The sequence below is a fragment of the Petaurus breviceps genome, unplaced genomic scaffold (genome assembly GCF_028583685.1).
Source record: "Petaurus breviceps papuanus isolate PSGF00001 unplaced genomic scaffold, PetGlider_PUasm1.0 577, whole genome shotgun sequence".
NCBI classification, from domain to species: Eukaryota; Metazoa; Chordata; class Mammalia; order Diprotodontia; family Petauridae; genus Petaurus; species Petaurus breviceps.
The window spans coordinates 1,152,489-1,168,747 of NW_027186389.1; the positions used below are offsets into that span (position 1 = coordinate 1,152,489).

At 39.7% G+C, this 16,259-nt stretch overlaps 1 non-coding gene across 1 annotated transcript; it reads left to right on the top strand.

Annotated features, from left to right (window-relative positions):
- Window positions 1–1,872: 1,872 nt before the first annotated feature.
- Window positions 1,873–1,979, top strand: LOC138173406 (U6 spliceosomal RNA). The gene has a single exon (XR_011171377.1). It is a non-coding gene; the product is annotated as a U6 spliceosomal RNA (small nuclear RNA).
- Window positions 1,980–16,259: the final 14,280 nt, after the last annotated feature.

Consider the following 16,259-nt stretch of genomic DNA (forward strand, 5'->3'; position numbering starts at 1 on the left):
AATTTTTTCTCCAGCTTCTTTCCAAATTCAGGAAGAGCCTCTTTGTGCCATTAAGATTCTAAATTCTCCTTAACCACTTATAGTTGTTTTCAAATATGAGGAGAATCTGTTCCATTAATATTTGCACTTATGGTATTTCAGGTTTTTGTTATCATGTTATATCTTATTATTAAGACTTAATCACTGAATAGACTTTGCCTCAGTCAAACTGAGACCTGTTAAGGACCTTGGCTTGAAAAAGCCAAGTATCCCCACTGCATCCTGGGTAATCTCCAGCTGTCCTGATCTATATCTGGTCACTGGACCCAAAAGGCTCCTGAGGTGAAAGTGAGGTTGGTAATTTTGCACAGCCCTCCCTTACTTGAATCCAATTCCCTTGCATGTCATGGCATCATCTTCCTGATGTCACAGTCCCCTTCCAAAGTGAAGGAAAAACAGCAGAAGCAGCAATTACAGGTAAGTCTTTGAAAGATTTACAATAAAATACACTTTGGTATACTGGGGAAACTTTGTTGTTATTCATATTTCCTTCTCAAAGAGAACCAATGATATCTTGAGATGAAGTCTTGACTTTCCTGTGAATTGGATTTAAGCAAGGCAGAGCTTCAAAAAGTCATCAGCCTCACACTCTCCTCCAGAATCATTGGCAGGCCAAAAGTCAGGAAGACTGGTGACATCTAGGGTAAAGAGGGTGACCCTGGCATTTCTAAATGAAGGTCTCGCCTAGTCTCAGTTTGTCTGAGGCAACACCCATTCAATGACTAATGGCTAGATAATAATTAAGACAAAAGATGGCCCAATTTACCATCACAAAAATATCAATATAGGAGGGGAAGACCCTCAGAATTTTGGACCAGAACAGAAAACAAGTGTTATTTACACTGCTAAATCATCAAAACTAAACAATTTAGGTCAAAGATGAATGTTATAAATCATTAATCAGCCAAGTAAGAATTAGCTGAATTGATTAAGTAATCACATGATACACTTCATTTATTCTTTTAAAATTTTTTCCTTTTTATTAGCAACTTGAGAACCAGCAACAGCATGAACATTAAGAAAGAAAGATGATCACAATGGCGACCAGGAATCTATACAACCTACAGCTCAGTTTTTTAAAATACATGGACGATTCAAATTTAGCATGGTAGTTCTTCCTCCTGCTGGAATGTCTGTCTGCCCTCCTGAATTTCCTGCTGTTCTCTTATGTTCCATCTTTTTAATGATTCATTTACACTCTTTTCACTGTGCCTGGCATATAGTAAGTACTTAATAAATGTTTGCAGACTGACTTTTTTTCTTCTCTTTCTTTTTTTCTAGTTTATTACTAGTACCTCTATCCCTCAAGTGCCCCTTCCCCCAAACCATAAGAACCATTTGCTGCAAACAAATATAATTGCACAAAACAAATCCATTCATTGACCACGTGTGAGAATGTCTATCTCTTGCTATACTTACAGCCTAGGGCAGCTATCTGGCGCAGGGGATAGAATGCTGGGCTTGGAGCCAGAAAGACCTGAGTTTAAATATGGCCTTAGATATTTACTAGTTGTGTGACCCTGGGCTAGTCACTTCACCCTCAGTGCCTCAGTTTCCTCACCTGTAAAATGAGCAGGAAGAAGAAATGACAAACTACTCAGTCTCTGTTCCAAGAAAACCCAAGTGGGGTCATTTAGAGTTGGATACTCTTGAATGATAAGATCAACATACCTGTAACCCACAACTTCTCTGCTGAGAACTGAGGAAATGGGATTCTTCATCAGGCTGGTGGGGTCATCCCTGGGGTCATGGCTCACTGCTCCACAAACATCGCTAGTAAACAACTGCGAGGAAAAACAGTCTGGCAGGAATTAGGTTTGGAAAATGACTCATGTGCTCACTTCAGCAGCCCATATGCCAAAATTGGAATGATACAGAGAAGATTCTAATGGTCCCTACCCAAGGATGACATGCAAATTTGTGAAGTGTTCCGTATTTTTTGTACACGTGGGAAAAGGACCCGTATGTACAAAAGTATTGAAAGCAGCTCTTTTAGTGGTAGCGAAGAATTAGAGATCAAAGGGATGCCCATCAATTGGGGAATGGCTAAACAATTGTGGTATATGAATGTAATTGAATACTATTGTGTTATAAGAAATAAGGAACAGACGGACTTCATATTTACTTGGAGAGACTTATATAAACTGATGCTGAGTGAGGAGAGTAGAACCAGGAGAAGTTTGTACACAATTAGAGACGCATCATATCTGTAACGAGTAACTTTGATAGGCTGGGCTCCTCTCAGCAATGCAAGGTTATAAGACAACTTCAAAAGACTCATGATGGAAAAGGCTTCCACATCCAGAGAAAGATTTAAGGAGTCTGAATGCAGACTGAAGCAAACTACTTGTTCTCTCTTTTTTGTTTTGTTTCTTCTTTCTCGTGGTTCATTCCATTGGCTATAATTCTTCTTTACAACTTGACTAATGTTTAATGTGAAGATATATGTATAACCTATTATCAGATTACATGCCACCTTGGGGGGGGGGAGGGATCAGGCCAAGGAAGGGGAGAAAATTTGCAACTCCAAAACTTGTAGAACTAACTAAAAATAAATTTAAAAGGAAAAAAAAATAAATAATGACTCATATCAAATGGGTACATGGGCTAGATATAAAAAGTCACAAACAAATTAGGCTTAAACTAAATTGCTTGTGAAAATAAATCACACACTCCACAGTTCTGGGACGAGACAGAACATTAAAAATATCTCCCCCCAACCCTGTCCCCCATTCTGGCAAAGAACAGTGAATATAGGAATAGACTTTGATGAAGAAAAGGCAAATTAAGTCTATTGACTGTCTACTGACAGATTCAGAGGGGACTTCAGGATGCCACATCCTCCCCTTGGGTAATAACATGAACTCCTGATTTCAGGGAAGAGAGAGTCAGTCAGGCAATCAATTAAAAAAGAGTACTCAAAGATGATTGCAAATCTTCAAATGACTTAATTCTCAATTTAATAAGAATAAGGCAGTGAATCCAGAGTCACTTCCCTAAGAAATTCAATATGATTGTAATGATAATGGTAATTTGAAAATCTTCCTTTCCCCTTCATAGGCCAAATGTCATTACAGGGAGCCTGTGGTCAGAGGAGTTTGCTGAATGGGTGGAGCAGGAAATGAGCTAGAGTAGTTTGTGAAGAGGGAGAGGAAGCCTGCAAGCAGACAGCTAGGATTATGTTTTTGTTTGTGGAAAGACCCGAGCAGGGGGAAGGCTTTGGGATGGTATTGCTTCCTACAGTGATAACTTGTATTAACTTTTTTGTTGTTGTGATGGATTTGGTTTTTTGGTTTGGGATTTGGCTTTCTGGTGTCTGAACAAATGTCTTGCTTCTGTCTTCTATATGGAGAGCCTGTTATATTTTGTGATTCAGAAGCACAGTGGAATACTCATAGTCACTGTTGGTGCTGTTATTGCTGCCTTGGCTATACAGTGATGGAGACCGTTTCAACTTGGAGTATTAGATGGTGAGGTATTGTGTAATGAGAGAAATGAGCAATAAAGTGTCAATAAATGTTTTTAATTCATAGAAGAGAGCCCCCCCAAAGTACAGAAGAGGCTGAAAAAGACAATGTTGTTACTACCTTGGGAAATTTAGCACAAGCATACACACGTATAGATATAGGTATATGCATACACACACACACACACACACATATATATATATATATACTTAAAAAAACTATACATAATGAGTTCACAGTTCTTATACAATTCTCTTTCTTGTACCTTTACGCTAAAATGTTTGTGTTTTTTGATGATTTGGTTCATAATAAAAAAGACAAAAATTTTTAAAGAAATCCAATATATAAACCCAATTTTTGGTTTCATAATTTATAAATTCATTTTCACAAAATCAGAAGATTATTATTTCTCTATATATTTTTGTGATCTCATAAATTAAGTTCTCGTTACAAATCTCGAGAAAATTTTATTTATTTATTTACCACTGTATCTTCTGCGGGCAACTAGGTGGCATGATGGATAGCGTGTGTAGTAGCAAGCACCCTAGTATATCCAGGATGGCTGCTACCACAGGTTCTTTGATCTGCTTTTCTAAAGGAAAGCAACTCGAACAACAATAACAATAATGGGGGGAGGAGCCAAGATGGAAGCACAGAAACAGGAAGACTCCCTGTGCCCCCCCCCCATAACCACCTCAAATACTTATAAAAAATGACTCTAAACAAACTTTAGGACTACAGAGCCCACAAAGTGACAGAGAGAAACAAACCTCCCACTGACGACAGCCCAGCAGACCAGCAGGAAGGGTTGATCACACCCACTGGGAGCAGAGCCCAGGCCTGAGTGAGTCTGAGGTTTTAGCCCCAGGGCTATCACACAACTCTTCCCAAGGTGAACCCCAAAGCAAAACCTCTCCTCAGAGTATATATAGCTTTCTCCTGGATCAGAGACATCACAACCCTCATGAGCCGCTTGACTCCAAAGGAACAAAAGTTGTGTCTTCCTCCAAAACAAGCCTCCTCAAAGCCATCTTCCCCTGTGGGCTCTGCTCCACCCTTCAGCAAACTCTTCCCACCACAGGTTCCATATGAGCACATGCAGCCTATTAGGGGGCAGAGTTTATTTTCAAATCAGTAAAGGGCCTCAAGTTCAATTTAAGTTATTAAGGGGCAAGGAAGATCTTCAAATTACCATTATATTTGGTCTCAAGATCTTTCATGTCCCTTACATAGCAAAAAATACATTAACAATATATTTCATTACATAGATTAATGAGAGTTTAGGGGCAACTGGTGTCAACAGAACTTTGCAACAATATAACAGGGATGCTAGGAAATAAGCACCTAAAATAATATCTTAGGGTAGGGTCTTGGGCACAAGCACTCCATCCTTTCCCCCTTGAATGAATGGGGCTCAAAATCTTGGGGTAAGGGGTAAAGTTCTCTTCTCCATAGCTACTTCCAGATGAAATTGGACATAGAGCTGTCCCTGCCCCAAGAGTTCCCTTTCAAAAGGTCAGTTCTTTAGCTGGCATCTGGAGTATGGTTGACACCAGGTCCAGGAATGATCCATTACAGTCATGGACAGGGAGTGGCATCTGGCTTAAGCTATCAGGTATCTGCAGGTGGAGGGTACTAAGCTTGCAGAAAACAATCTTGCAAATGAGTTTAACACACAAAAAACCAAAAAGAGACAAATATATGGTCAGGCACGCTTCTGGAGTCCATGAACTCACTATCATAGCCTCATTCATTGTAGAATATATGAGTTAAGGGTATAACTTGGTAATCATATTCTCCTGAATAAACAACAGTTACGGCATTGTCTTTCCCATGTGCTATAATCTCGAGATGCAACCTTGGAACATCGTCTGGCTTCTGCTTTACCCATAATTTAACTCCCAATTTTATTCTATTAGTAGAACCAAAGCCTTCAATTCCTCTGATAGTTATTGTAGAAGTAGGGTCAGTTTTCACAAGGGATATTGTTTCACAAGGAATAATGATCACTTGAACTCTTCTATCATTTTTACAAAACTGTGTAAGCTATTCACCTAAATTTTGTAATATCACAATAATTTCTCCTTGATAATTAGAATCTATTACTCCAGCCAATACATGTATTCCTTAAACTGTTAATTTAGGTAACATCTGTCCAAAATGATTTTAAGGGATTCTCATTCATATTCCAGTAGAGATGTTTCTCATCTCTCTCTCTCTTTTTTTTTTTAAAGCAATCGGGGTTAAGTAATTTGCTCAAGGTTACATGGCCAGGTGTTTCTGGGTGGGTGCTAAGTGTCTGAGCCCGGGATTCGATCTCCAGGTCTTCTCAACACTGGAGCCAGTGCTCTTACTCTCTGTGCTACCTGGCCGCCCCTCTCATCTCTTTTCTATCCAACCAAAAGTCCTCTAAACAATGTAAATTATATCCTGCCGAACCAAGTGTTTCTGGAAACAGTGCTGGGACATCTTGCCTCAGAGTCCAATACTCAATATTTTGGATCTTGTGTCTGATGTTTTCTAATTTGCAGATTTTGAGTCATTGTTCTGGCTAGGAGTGTGCTTCCTCCCAGTGGTCATCATTCAAATTATGTAAAGCAGTGAACAAATTATCTTTCCAATGTTGATACAAATTATTAGAACTTAACTACCTTAACTGTTCTTTCAATTATCCATTTATTCTTTCAATTAACCCAGATGCTCGTGGATAATATGGAATATGACATCCATTCTATATTGTTTAATAGACAATATCTCTTCATTTCATTACCTTTGAAATGTAGCCCATTGTCACTTTGAATCTGTAATAGGGTTCCATAATATAGACTTATGAGATCTACAGTTTTACAGGTGATTTTCTGGGTTGCATTCTTATAAGGACAAGTCACTAGTATAACTGAATAAGTGTCAACACAAGTACACATAAATCTGCATCCTTTATATTGTGGCGGAGGAGCAATATAATCTATTTGCCAGATTTGGGCTGGGACTTTTCCCCTTGCTATCTTCCCAGTTACTACCCGAGGAACAGTTACTTCCTTTTCCAATGGACATATATGACATTCCCTTGCTATCTGTTTTTACAATGAATGAAAGATACTAATATCTCTATCTTGTGCCCACTAGTGTGTGGCCGGGACCCCTAAGTGACTGGCCATTTGATGGACCCATTTTGCTAGTACTAGATCATCCGCTGGTGTCAGAGTAGGGACAGTATATTGAGTAGCAATCTTTACTAGTTAATTAGCATGTGCATTGTACTCACATTCTGGTGTGGTGAGGGCCATGTGAGCATCTACATAAAAAAAATGACAAATTAGTAACCAAAGACATGTCCCATATATCTTCCCATAATTCCTTGCCTCAGACTTTTATTTTTACCATGAATTTCCCAATTTTAGTTTTTCCACATGGGCATCCATGTAGCTTACCCATTAGCTACTACCAATGAATCAATAAATATATGACACTGTCCTCCTTGTTCTGTTTTGATGGCTTGATGTACTGCCATAAATTCAGCATATTGACTACTTCCACCTATCCCAGTACTTTCCAAAGTCCACCTTGTACATGGGTCATAGGTCTGTTGCTTTCCATTGTCTTTTATGGCCCAAATATTTTCTGTTCCATCAGTAAACCATGAATGTTTCTTCTCTTCTTCAGGTAATCCATCATATCTGTCGTTCCATTTTTACCAAGGATTGTATCAACTGTTGCTTTAGTTTGAAAAATGTATCATTTCCCTTAGTATTGATGTTTGCTATAGATTTGTGTAGAGCAGAGACTTCACTTTTGCCTGTTTTGGCTCTATTTTGAATATACCATTTCCATTTAATTATGCTGGCCTTTTGTGCATGCAATTCTGTGAGAAGCTGGGGTACTCGTTACCCAGGTCATAATCGGGATTCCAGAACTTAATATCACTTCATGGTCCAGAGTCAGTTGTTCAGCCTCTACCAAAGCCCAATATGCAGCTAATAACTGCTTTACAAAAGGTGTATGTTGAACTCTAGATGAAGGGAGTTTCCTAGACCAAAATCCTAAAGGTACATTTCAGCTTTGTTGTTTTTGTCATAAACTCCATTTTGCATAATCATCCCATATAGTCATTTGTAATTCCACAGGCCATTTTGCATAGGCCATAAATCTAGGGCCAATTTTATAGCAGCCTTGGTTTCTTCAAAAGCTTCACTCTGCTCAAGGCCCCAATCGAATTAATATTTCTTCCAAGAAACTTTATATAAGGGTTTCAATATTTGTCCCATTTGCAGTATGTGATGTCTTCGATATCCACATAATCCTATTGAAAACAAACTTTTCTCCACTTCTTTTACATTTTTCCTTCTATTGTACTATCATCAATGTAGTAGGTAAGCTGTACACCAGGTAGCTTTAATTCATCCAAATGTTCAGACACAATCCTATGACAAATAGTGGGGCTATGTAGATATCCTTGTGGCAAGTGGGTGAAAGTATATTGTCTTTCCTGCCAAGTGAAAGCAAACTGGTCCCATTGTTTAGTTTCTATTGGGATGGTAAAGAAAGCATCGGCTAAATCAATAACTGTGTACCAAGTCCCATCATATTTCTGGATTTTTGTAAAATAAGTTTATGGTATCTGGAGCAGCAGCATGCAAGTGAGAAATCACCGTATCCAATTGTCTATAATCCACTGTCATTCTCCACGTCCCACCTTATTTTCATGCTGTCCATCATGTGGCTGTAGGGAATAACACTCCTGCTTCAACATATTACTTTATAGTATTGGTAATTTCATCTTGCCCACCTGGCACATGATACTACTTTAAAGTAATTAGTTCAGAAGGTTCAGGTAAAGTGATTAGGTCCATTTTTGTCTTTTTTTGCTAAAACTATATTAATTCCTATCTTCCTTACTATGAATTGGTATCTTTCTTCATGTAAATTCAAGGTCATACCTCTCAATATATCTATTCCATTGATGTATTCAGGAATGGGTACAATATTCACAGTATATTATTTCTTAGGCACTTGTCCAATTTTAATTGTTAGTTTGACTTGTCTGGCTGATACTTCAGCCCCTCCCAGTCCTATAATGGTAATAGGATTTCCATGCTTGAACTTATTGGGGTGCCCATAAATAAAGGAGGCCTCCACCCAGTATCGATCAATGCCCTGGTCACTTTATTTGATCCATTTCCCCCAAACTTGGACATAATGGTTCAGGAGCATCTTTAAGGGCAGTGCTCACTTGCTATTCCATCTAATATTAAGCCCCTTTCCTTGGTACATTTTATATAGTTCATTGTTGGAATATCATCAATTCTTCCAAAATCAAACCCTGCTCTTAATAGAGCAGTAAACAAAATTTGTTGTCAATCTATTCTGACTTTGAATCCACTGGCCATTTGCCCATCTTGAGGAAATTTATCTTTTCCCATTCTCCCGAATCACTTAGCTGTGAAATCTTATCTAGCATCTCTGTAAAGCCAAGCATGAGCAGGTTTCCAGAGGACTGCTGCTGTGAACAGCTTTCAAGGTTCTGATTAGACAGTATATTTACCCTCTATTTATTCAGTAACCAACTAAGACAAAACATTCACGAAGTAAAGCATTCAGAATGTTATAATTTCACAACTTAAATAGCCACATAGTTTTCACCAAAGTGGTCACATAGTTTTGAACAAAGTACATTCATTCTGTAACTCAATCATTTAGTAAATCCTCAATTCAATCACAAAGTACAAAAGGTCAAAGTCCTCCACCCATAGGGCACAAGTAAGTTAAAATTTTATCAGTCACTACTCAGTACCCATGGAGAGGTCTTCGCATCTTGACTCGAGACAGGCTCCCAGCTTCCATGGCTCCTCCTCCATGGTTCCAGCTCCTGCCCAAATCTAACCAACTGCCACCTGAGTTCAAAGGCAGATAGCTCCCACTTCCTTGTCCAACTCTCCATGCAGTTCCTGCTCCACATTGAAGCTCACAGTGTCCAGTACACCTCAAGTCCTTCACAGTTTCTGTTCCTGGGAAGAGAAAACTTAACAGAGCCACAACAACATCCACACATCAAGCTTAGCAGAATTACAACAATATTCAGACACATGGTCGGCACTGTCATCTCCAAAAGAGGGTGACCTTTTTCACCAATTAATAGAGTCAGAAGTAGGTGCTTACAAGCATGATGAACAATCTTCACTACGATATTTCTATGAGAAACTTCTATAGGATATCATGATATGCATTTGCATCTCCAACAAAAACAGCAGGTTTTATTTTTATTTATTTCTTTATTTTTTTTGAAGAAGGGGACCATTTCCCCCCTAATTTATTTACTTTTAGTTTTCAATATTCATTTCCACAAGATTTTGAGTTACAAATTTTTCTCCCCTCTTTCCTTACCCCACCCCAAAATAGCTAGCCTACTGAATACCCCTTTCCCCAATCTGTTCTTCCTTATATCCTCCCCCAGAACTTTCTAGTAAGGCAAGATGGATTTCTCTACCCCAGTGCCTAGATATCTTATTTCCCAGTTGCATGTAAAAACACACACACAAATTTTTTAAAAAAATACACATTTGTTTTTAAAACTTTGAGTTCCATATTTTTTCCCTTCTTTCCTCCTCACCTACCCCCACTGGGAAGAAAATCAATTCAATATAGGTTGTACATGTGTAGTTACACAAAACATTTCCATTGTAGGTATATTGTGAAAGACTAACTAGAATCACTCCATTCTATTCTACTCCTCACTTATTCTGTTTTCTCCTTTGACCTTGTCTCTTTTCAAAAGTGTTTGCTTCTAACTACCCTCTCCCCCAATCTGCCATCCCTTCAATCATCCCCCCTCTTATTCCCTTTCCCCCTATTTTCCTGTAAGGTAAGATACCCAATTGAATGTGTATGTTATTCCCTCCTTAAGCTAAATTCAATGAGAGTAAGATTGTCCCATTCTCTTTTACCTTCCTTCTCTTCCCCTCCATTGTAGCAGTTTTCTCTTGCCTCTTTTATATGAGATAATTTACCCTAATCTATCTCTCCCTTTCTCCTTCTCCCAATATATTCCTCTCTCATTTATTAATTTTTATTTTTTAGATATCATCCCTTCATATTCAACTCATCCTGTGTCCTCTGTCTATGTATACATGTACATACATATGCACACCCTCACATATATATATATATATATATAATCATTCACATCTACATCCTCTTATACTTACATATATATGTATGTATGTATACAAACACATATTCCATTCAGCTGTCCTCATACTGAGAAAAGTCTCATGAGTTACAATTATCATTTTTCCATGTAGGAATGTAAGTAGTTCAACTTTAATAAGTTCCTTATGATTTCTTTTCCCTGATTACCTTCCCATGCTTCTCTTGTTTCTTGTATTTGAAAGTCAAATTTTCTGTTCAGCTCTGTTTTTTTCAACAAGAATGCTTGAAAATCCTCTATTTCATTGAATGACTATATTTTTCCCTGAAACATTATACTCAGTTTTTCTGGGTAGGTGATTCTTGGTTTTAATCCTAGCTCCTTTGACCTCTGGAATATCATATTCCAATCCCTTTGATCCCTTAGTGTAGAAGCTTCTAGGTCTTGTGTTATCCTGATTGTGTTTCCACAATACTCAAATTGTTTCTTCCTGACCACTTGCAGTATTTTCTCCTTGACCTGGGAACTCTGGAATTTGTCTATAATATTCCTAGGAGTTTTCTTTTTAGGATCTTTTCAAAAGGTGATAAGTGTATTCTTTCAATTTCTATTTTGCCCTCTGGTTCTAAAAGATCAGGGCAATTTTGCTTGATAATTTCTTGAAAGATGGTGTCTAGGCTCTTTTCTTGATCATGGCTTTCAGGTAGTCAAATAATTTTTAAATTATCTCCCCTGAATCTATTTTCCAGGTCAGTGGTTTTTCCCATGAGATATTTCACATTGCCTTCTATTTTTTTTTTCATTTTTTGATATGTTTTATAGTATCTTGATTTCTCATAAAGTCATTAGCTTCCATTTGTTCCAATGTAATTTTGAAGGAATTATTCTCTTCAGTGAGTTTTTGAAATTCCTTTTCCATCTGGCAAATTTGGCTTTTTTTTCTTTTTGGAGGGAAATTGAGGTTAAATGACTTGCCCAAAGTCACATAGCTAGCAAGTATGTCAAGTGTCTGAGGCCAGATTTGAACTCAGGTCTTCCTTACTCTAAGGCCAGTGCTCTATTCACTTCACCACCTAGCCATCCCAGCAAATTAAAAATTCTTTTTAAGACATTCTCTCCTCATTGTTGGGCCTCTTTTGCCATTTGAATCAGTATATTTTTTAAGGTGTTATTTTCTTCAGTCAGGTTGTTGACTCTCTTTTCATTATTTTCTTGCATCATTCTCATTTCTCTCTCCAGTTTTTCCTCCACTTCTCTTACTTGGTTTTCAAAATCCTTCTTGAGCTCCTCCATGGCCTGTAACCAATTCATATTTTTCTTGGGAGCTTTTGATGCAGGATTTCTGACTTCATTGTGTTCCTCCCATTCCATGCTTTGATCCTTTTTGTCCCTGAAAAGGGAATCTATGGTAGGAATGCATTTCCTGTGCTTGCTCATGTTGCTAGTCAATTACTTGACTTTTGAACTCTTTGCCACGGTAGAATTCTGCTTTCAGAATGGAGAGAGCTTTGTCCCAAATTGCTGGGGGTTTTTCAGCTGCCAGAGAAATTAGGAGGGCACCCTCTCTGCAGTTCCCACAGGGTCTGGTAACTGGACACACACCCCAGGACTTCCACCCAAGTCTACAATCCAGATCCAAGGAGGTTAAAGCAAGAGCGATTACCTCTGAATGGTGGCTTGGTCCCCCTACAATCTGCAAGCCAGGAGCTCCTGAGGCAGCCATGAGGTGCAGCCACCACACCTCCACTGCTTCTCGCCCCAGGGGTAGGGGTCTGACTGCACTCTTCCATCCACCCCTGTTCCAACAGAGTTCCACACTGACCTTTTACTTTGTCTTCAGTGCTTATGGGTTGAGAACTCTGGAAACCACCACAGCTGCTGGTGCTTCACTCTCCTGAAGTCTGCTCTGACCGTTGTTGGTTGGGGCTGCCCTGGGGCCAAAACTGCTCATTCAGGGCTGGGCTTGGCTCCCAGCTTGGTGCAATAGCCCCTTCCTGCTGGCCTGCCAGGCTGTCTTCAGTGGCAGATTTGTTTCTCTCTGTCACTTTGTGGGTTCTGTAGCTCTAAAGTTTGTTTAGAGTCATTTTTTTTAACATATAATGGAGGAGGTGGAAGCCAGAGCTGCAGGGAATTCCTGTTTCTACTCTGCTATCTTGGCTCCACTCCCCATAGAAGTTTTTATTCCTTCTTCTTTCAACTTTCTGATGCAGTCTCTAAGTGAGGACCAGGGTCTGTCTCCACTAGGCCACATAGAATCAGTGGGATACATTGTATTGCAACCATCAGCAGCTAAAGCAAACAGATGGGTTGTATTGTTGCCTCCTGCCATATGAAAAATCTCTAAAAGCTTGTGGGACAAAAGGATTATGACAAATACTTATAAATTTCAAGCAGTCCATGCTATCTACCCATACTCCGCCAGCCCCTTCATCACTGATTCTCACCATCCAAGACACCAGTGATTCTCCCATCTTTTGGATGAATCTGCTTAATATATCAGTAACCTCCTGCTGAGTGAAATCCTCAATCATCTCTCAGAACTCTGTTTGGCCTCCCTGATTCTCCCGTTTTCTTCTCAGTATGGGATGAACTTCTGCCCTTGTAAAAGCCTGGTCATCATTTCTACTCATGCATTCTCCTGGAGGTCGTCATCACAGCAACTAAATTCAGTCTGGGTTAGGGAGGCATGAACATTCCTCTTGTTCGTTTTTTTCCTCCTTTTTCTGAGAGAAATTCACAGCAGCCTTCTCTTCTACCACGTGAGATCCTTCAGCTTCCTCTTCTAAAGGAGATCCCGAATACAATAATACAGTCAACTTCTCATTCGAAACAGCTCATTTGTTCTCCATCTGAATTTTTTCTTGTAACAACTTGTCTCTGCTCTTATATATAATACAATAACCTGATAGTAAAACCCAGCCCCTTCGACACACTGCCTCCAGTTCTCTCCCTGGTTTTATTGGTATTCTTTGCAGACATGTTTCTAAATTTATAGGTTCTCTCTTCTGTAGCCTCAGTTTCCAGTTTTCACAGAGCCCTGTACTTTTAGCCCACTCTCTTGCTAGAGAGGAATAAGGTAAATCCTCCCATCCTGGGATAGGCATTTCTTCTACTAAATCCCTTCTGCCTCCAAATAGAGGTCTGAAATTTCTCAATCCCATGCTCATTGCCAAATGTAGTGCCAACACAATATTCAGAGCACTGATGGTCACTGTAAATATGCCAGCATAGCGATCAATTGCAAAATATAATAGAATCTCCATATAAAAGACAGAAGCCAAACATTTATTCAGACACCAGAAAACCAAATTGCAAAACCAGTAAGCTGATTCCATCATAGTAGCAAAAAAGTTAATAAACCATAACAGCACAGAGAGCCACAGCATCCTTCAGCCTTCCCACAGACCAACATTTACTCACAAGCCTAACTACCTCCCACAGGTACATCCTCTCCTCCCACCTGTCTCTAACTGCTCTGATTTCCAGCTTTCTGGGGTTCTACTCCACTCTTCAGCAAACTCCTCCCACCACAGGCTCCTTGTGATTACATTCAGCCCATTAGGGGGCAGGGTGTATCTTCAAATCAGGGAAGATCTTCAAATTCCCTAAGGCTTATTAAGGGGCAGGGAAAATCTTCAAATTATCATTGCCATTACAATCACATGTAGTCAAAATATATGTATAGAACTGTATTGCCTTGGTCCCTAAAGAGAATAGTGTCTGAAATAACAAAGCAATTGTGAGCGGTGATGGGAATATCTTACTGCATTTAATTATAGTATTTCTTTTTTTTTTGTTACATACAGGCAAAATAGATTTACTGGAATATCTTTAGTCACAGTTGAAAGTAGCAGTATTGAAAACATTAGTTTCTCCATAAATATATGGAAACCATTTCCATACCTAATTTTTTTGCATGAGAAAAATTATACATTTTGTAATCATTAACTAAATAGTTGCCATTCTTTTTTACATAATGTTTCACCTCTTACCCTATCCCTGAACTTGATGCAATAAATCTAGTTTACAGTAGGAAATTGTGTTCCATTATAAATATCATCATCAATGTTTAGCTCTATATACAAATAATGTACGGGCAAGTACCTAGTTTCTTTCTTTATTTCTTTTCTTTTTTTTTGCCTTTTGGAGGGCAATTGGGGTTAAGTAACTTGCCCAAGGTTACACAGCTAGATTTTTTTGTGTGGGTGTTAAGTGTCTAAGGCCGGAACCGAACTTAGGTCCTCCTGACTCCGGGGCCAGCGCTTTACTCACTGCGCCACCTAGCTGCCCAAGTATCTAGTTTCAAATTAGGTTCCTATAACATGGCAAAATAGATGTTTCTGCTTTAAAATAAATCAATGAGAGCATATTTTGGTGAAGGGGAGGAGGCTAATCTGGAACTTGTCAATGCTCCAATTTGAACTGGACATTTGCCTTTTTACTTCTTGAGAAAAAACACTCTTGAAAGTCATAAACATATTTCATTAAATTATGCAGCAATCTTCTTTTTATTTAATTGTCCCACAACTGTTTTACTGAAGATCTCTGGTCACCGAATCAAGTCTGACATTTCAGGACAACAGGAGTGATAATCACCAGCAAAAGGATGACAGCTACCAGAGCCATGATGGCCTTCATTCTGCATCCACACCACCACACTTGGCTGTGAAGCTGTTTAGATCTGTGGTGAAAAGCTGTTGTGTTATCTGATAAGCTTTCTGATTTGTCTTGTAGTTCATCCCGTCTGTCTCCTCTTTCAATCGCTTTTGTAATATTCTCTTGCATGACATCAATTACTTCATCCACCTAATTCTGTACATGCCTAATTTTGTCATTCCAGGTCCACACTTCTCTCTCCAGCTTTCTGTGTCTCTCAGTCCACCCCCTCCCCCAATAATCTTGTCTCTGCTCTTTCAGGCTGGGTTGACAATCTTCCCCAGTCTTTCTCCTGTCTATCTCTTGGTCCTTCCCAGCCTCTCCCTCCCAGGAACACAGCTGTGCTTCGCATCTTTTGCCCCCGCCCCCACCTTCTAGGAGGACTGGAAGAGCTGGATGGGGCTTGAGCAGATGGGGGTGGTTTGGGATGTGATGGAGCCGGTTCTGAACTGGGCAGGGCTGCAGAGGGTGAGGCTGAGGCTACTTCAGAGGCAGCAGGAGACATGGCCGGGCCTGAGAAGGAGCAGGTACTGGTCACGTCTTTTACAGGAATCCTGAATTGAGGTTTTGGGCAGCTGGGGCCCTGAGCAATGCTGAGCTAGTCTTGGGTCCTTGAAGGGGCAAGGTGCCCCGAACGCCCCCATCCCCTAGAGGAATATCCGGATGCCAGGATCTAGGAGGGAACCAGGGAAGGGCTGGCACCTGAACACCTGGGTCCCTAAGAGGAGAGAAAGGACATGCATTTGAAGGCTTGGAATCTGTATCCATCATTGATTGATGGAGGTTGGAGGAGGGACTGCCTGAGGAAACCTCCTGGGGACAGTCTGGAGGCCAGGATGTATGACGGTTCCTGTTCTCAGATTTTGTCTCTGTCCCCTTCCCCAGAGCTGGATCCCACGAATCTTCAAGAAGAAAACTTGTACAACCTTTGTGACCGATCTCAGTGACCCTGG